Source organism: Mustela nivalis (assembly GCF_964662115.1).
Source record: "Mustela nivalis genome assembly, chromosome: 5".
In the NCBI taxonomy this organism is placed as follows: Eukaryota; Metazoa; Chordata; class Mammalia; order Carnivora; family Mustelidae; genus Mustela; species Mustela nivalis.
The window spans coordinates 77895125-77900472 of NC_139024.1; positions in this window are offsets into that span (position 1 = coordinate 77895125).

Genomic DNA, 5348 nt, shown 5'->3' on the forward strand with positions numbered 1-5348 from the left:
AATAACTAAAAGTATATCAATCCATAAAGCAAATAGTGGTACCATTTTTGACCAGTGGAACTCAAGCTGAGAAGCAGATTTTGGGGAAATATGATTAATTTGATAATTGATCAATTGATAATAATATGAACATTATTCTGTTTTGCATTCCTGTGAAATATCCAAGTATTTTCCAGAGACAGTTATGAATTCAAAGAAGGGAGTTAATTGATAGTGGCATATACATCTCAAGGATCAAGCAAGAATAGAAAAATGTTTCTTGAGTATAACAGTTTATATCACTGATGACTACATGAGAATGGTTTCTCTTGGACAAGCTGCGGAAACAAGATTTCAGTGGGTAAAAGAGTAAAGTAGGACATGTTTAAACAGATACAGAGGAGATAGTTTCAAGAAGTTTGTCTGTGAAGGGGAGAAAAGAGAGGACCAGGTTGTTGCTAGACAGAAGCTGAGGTAACAGAGGTTTCTTTTTGTGTTGTTTATTTTGTGTTTTTATGGGAGAAACTTGGGCATGTTTAAGTGATGAATGAAAGCCTAAAAAAAAGAAGAGGTTGATATTATATGCAGTATCTTACAAATATTTACACAGATTAAACACATTGATGTCATTTTATTCATTACCCAAATTTAAAAATTGTGATATTTTCTGAGGATTAGTTTAAAAAGAAAAAAAAAAAAGTCAGCCGTGAGTGTGATAAACTCAGGAGAGTCACACACAGAAGCTCAAGAGTTATACCTGGTGTTGTTTTATTGTGCCAGCAGCAGATCACTGTGTCATCTGTAGGTGCGACTGTGGGCTTCTCTCAACTTGTGGAGCTTGGTGAATGCCCAGGGTCAGGAGGAGCTCTGTACTGGCTGTAGAAGCGTTCTTTCCTCTCAGTTTGTTCTGTGTGCCAAGATGACTTCCATCCACCTTGGAAAGTTATCCATAAAAGCCTTTGACTTTGTGCCTTTGTTTCTCTAAACAGCTACCCATACTTAAAGCTCCAAACCCAAATATATGAAATGGCTCAAAGGAAACAGAATTCAAGAACAGCTAACTCCAAGTCAGATTACAACTTTGGAAGAAGAAGTCATGCAAAAACTTTGAAAAGAAAGTGTTAAAAAAGAGAGAGAGGGAAAGTTAATAATGTGGTAAAACTGCAAAGCCTGTGCTCAGTTTTTGTATTTGAAAGCTTCTGAAAAGCTGAGAATGGTTCATCATAGGTGAAGCTGTGACTGTAAGTGAAAACTGAAAAAAAATTCTGTCTAGTTTCAAAAATAAGTATATATTCAACTTGTTAAAGATAATAAAATTTGTTTTAATAAAATGAAATCTTAGGAGGAACAATTGAAGGGGCACGAGTTAAAAAAGATATCATAGGTCCCAAATGGAGTCACCTGTGTTAGGTCCCATGCCAGCAAACCAAGACTTAATGGTTAACCTAATTGTAGTTTCAGCCTCTCCCGAGTACAGGTTTGATATAAGTGATATCTTTGTGCAGGGTTGCCACAAAACCTCAACAACAACAACAACAAAAAATACAGTTCCTGCAGAGTGCAAAAAAATGAAGCACAATGAAGCAATGAATGACTTTATAAAAAACCATAGTGTTCTATGACTGTATACTTTTTTAAAAACAGCAAGAACTCACCTAGGAAAATTCATTACTTTCTACATGTAAGTCATATTGCTATTCAGAGTTGATGGTTACACATGTAAATGATTCCTAGTTTCAGCTGCAACATTTTATAAAAGGAACTGAGAGATTCATAAATGTTTTTCTCATTGTCTTTTCTTTTTCTAAAGTGAAATTTAAAAGTAATATAGAAATTGTAATCTTTGCTTTAAACAAAAAGAAATAAATCTGGGCACAGTTCTAATATGCCCTTAATTCATTCCTCTTTTAGTTTAGTGAAACAAATTGATAGAGAATATACCTAATACATTTTAAACGAACAACTTACACATAACATCTTGGATCCTATAGGGTACTTTTTGCTTATTGACTATGATTGATTTCACAAATCAGAGATGATGCATGTTCCTTACATAGATCAGATGTGTTTCTAAGATAAGATTATCTATTAAGGAGAAGAAATGTTTGAAGAACAATTGAAAATTTCCAAATAGTTTAGGGGATCCTCCCCCTCATCAAGTTAGATAGTAAAAATGTTAAAATATAGTAAAAATATTAAAAATACTTTAAAGCATAAAAATTATTTCATAAAATTATCTTGCTGATCTCATAAAATTGTCTATTTCTAGTCAATTGTAGGTTGATTCATTAACTCTATAACCATCAGAAACCTATATTAATATCCATCCCAAATTTCACCTTATTCAAATTGCCTGAGAAATCAGAGTCACCAGATATGTGTACAAGTTTTCGTATTAGGTTTCATATCTAAGTTCTAATGGCAGAAAAAAACCCTGTATTTCAATGATTACTGTAATTTCATATTACAAGGTAGGTTTGAAATTTCATTATATTTCCACAAGAATCTAATCATATCAGTTAGTAAACAGAAAATTTTAAATATTTACTCCATAATGAGATGCTAGAGTTATCATATTAAAATGTGTCTTTGGTTTTTCAAATTGACAATGGAAAAGTTTACCTCAGACAATAGTTACAGAATTTTACTGGGTTTTCAACCGATTGCCTGATTCAAATATCTATGAAATAAAAAGTGAGAAAACATTTTCCCCCCTTTTTCCAAATTTTCTATTTGTCATTAGCAAATAGTATATCTATCTTGGGAGAAATTTATTGATGAAGCTATTTGAACCTGATGTAAGGTACCATAATTATCTGGAAAACCCCCAATTATAAAATTAGAATATCTCTTTGGGGTAACATTCCTTCCCTAAGTTAAAATTTTTAATAGGCTTAAAGTATCACATTTTATGATTTAGTGTATAAAATTTCCTGAATTATAGATGTTCCAAAATTTTCTTTCTAAGTAAGTTTTTTTAAATTAAATGCATTTTTCCATACAATGCTGTAATAACTTATTTTTCTAAGGAAGTTAAAAAATGTAAATAACAATACTGTTTCAGAACCATCAATAAAAAGACAAAAGGGTTGGAAAGAAAATTAATAATTCATTCTCAATAGTAGTTCTGGAAAAATAAAATGTCTCACTCAAAAATGAAAAAGAAGGAACATTTGTGAAGGAGATGGTGTTTCATTCCCAAGCACATTAGCAGCTAATTCCTTTAGTTCTCCCTTTATGATTTTAAGTTCAAATTAACTATTACACACACACACACACACACACACACACACAAAGCCTACGTATATTTATAGGCATACTTCATCAGGTGGTATGTCATTGTGGTTCTGATTTACATTTCTCTGATGATGAGTGATGTTGAGCAAGTTTCCATGTGTCTGTTTGCATCTGCATGTCGCATGTCTTCTTTGGGAAAATATCTGTTTTGATCTTCTCCCCATTTTTTAACCAAATTGTTTTTTGGTGTTGAGTTGTGTAAGTTCTTTATATATCTTGAATATTAACTCCTTACTGGATATTTCATTTCTGAATATTATAATCAGTGATCTTTAATGGTACTGCTGTAATTGTTCTGGAGTGTCATGAAATGCATCCATAGAAGATAGAAAATTTAATCAATAAATGTTGTGTGTGTTCTGCCTGCTCCATCAACCAACCATTCCCCCATGCCTGCCTCTCTTTGGGCCTCCCTATTCCCTGAGATGCAACAATATTAAAATGAGGCCATTTAATAACCCTGTGGTGGCCTTTAAGTGTTTAAGTGAAAGGAAGAGTCACACATCTCTCACTCTAAATCAAATGCTAGAAATGACTAAGATTAGTGAAGAAAGCATGACAAAAACCAAAAGAGGCAAAGGGGCACCTGGGTGGCTCAGTCGATTAAACATCAGACTCTTAGTTTCTGCTCAGATCATGATCTCTGGGTTGTGAAATCAGCCCTGTGTTGGGCTCTCTCCCTCTCCCTCTGCCCCTTCCCCTCCCTCCCTTAAGGAAAAAAAAAAAAAAAAAGCCAAGAGAGGCCCAAAGCTAGGTCTCTTATATCCCAAGTAGCCAAATTGTTAATGCAAAGGCAAAATTCTCAAAGGAAATGAAAAAGCGTACTTCAGTGAACATACACTGCAGAGAAAGCAAAACAGTCTTATTGCTGATAAGTTTTAGGGGTCTGGAAAGAAGATCAAACCAGCCACAACATTCCCTTAAACCAAAGCTTAGTCCAGATCAAGGCCCTGAATCTTTTCAGTTCTATGAATGCTGAGAAGCTGCAGAAAAAAGTTTGAAGCTAGCAGAGGGTGGTTCATGAGGTTTAAGGAATGAAGCCGTCTCCAAAACATGAAAGTACAAGGTGAAGCAAGTGCTAATGAAGAAGCTGTGGCAGCTTATTCAGAGTATCTCGCTACATCATTAATAAAGGTGGCTACACTGCACAACAGATTTTCAATGAAAACAAAATAGCCTTTATTTATATTAGAAGACGGCATCTAGAACTTTCAGAGCTAGAGAGAAGTCAGTGCCTGGCTTGAAGGCTTCAAAGGACAGGCTGACTCTTCTGAGGGGCTAATGTAGCTGGTGAGTTTAAGCTAATGCCAATGCCCATGCCAATGGCCATGCTAATGCCAATGCCCATGCCTTGGCCATGCCAATGCCAAGGTACCAAAATCCTAGGACCCCTAAGAATGATGCTAAATTTACTCTGTTTCTGTTCTATAAACAGAACAACAAAGCCTGAATGACAGCACATCTATTTACAACATGGTTTACCATATATTTCAGGCCTACTGTTGAGACCTACTGCTCAGAAGAAAAAGGTTCCTTTCAAAATATTATTGTTCATGGACAATGCATCTGGTTATCCAAGGGCTCTGATGGAGATGTACAACAAGATTAATGTTGTTTTCATGCCTGCTGACACAGTATCCATTCTGTAGCCCATGGATCGAGGAATAGTTTCACCTTTCACATATTTCATGGGCTATAGCTGCCATATATAGTGATTCCTCTGATCTGGTAAAAGCAAATCAAAAACCTTCTCGAAAGAATTCACCATTCTAAATGCCGTTGAGAACATTAGTGAGACATTGGAAGAGGTCAAAATATCAGTGTTAACAGGAATCTGGAAGAAGTTGATTCTAACCTTCAAGAATGGCTTTGAGGGGTCCAGGACCTCAGGGATAAAATAACCACAGATGTGGTAGAAATAGCAGAAGTAGAATTAGATGTGGAGCCTGATGATGAGACTGAACTGTTGCAATCTTATGATGAAACTTGGAACAGATGAGGAGGTGCTTCCTATGGATGAGCAAAGAAAGTGACTTCTTGAGAGAGGAACTTCTCTTTGGGAAGATGCTATG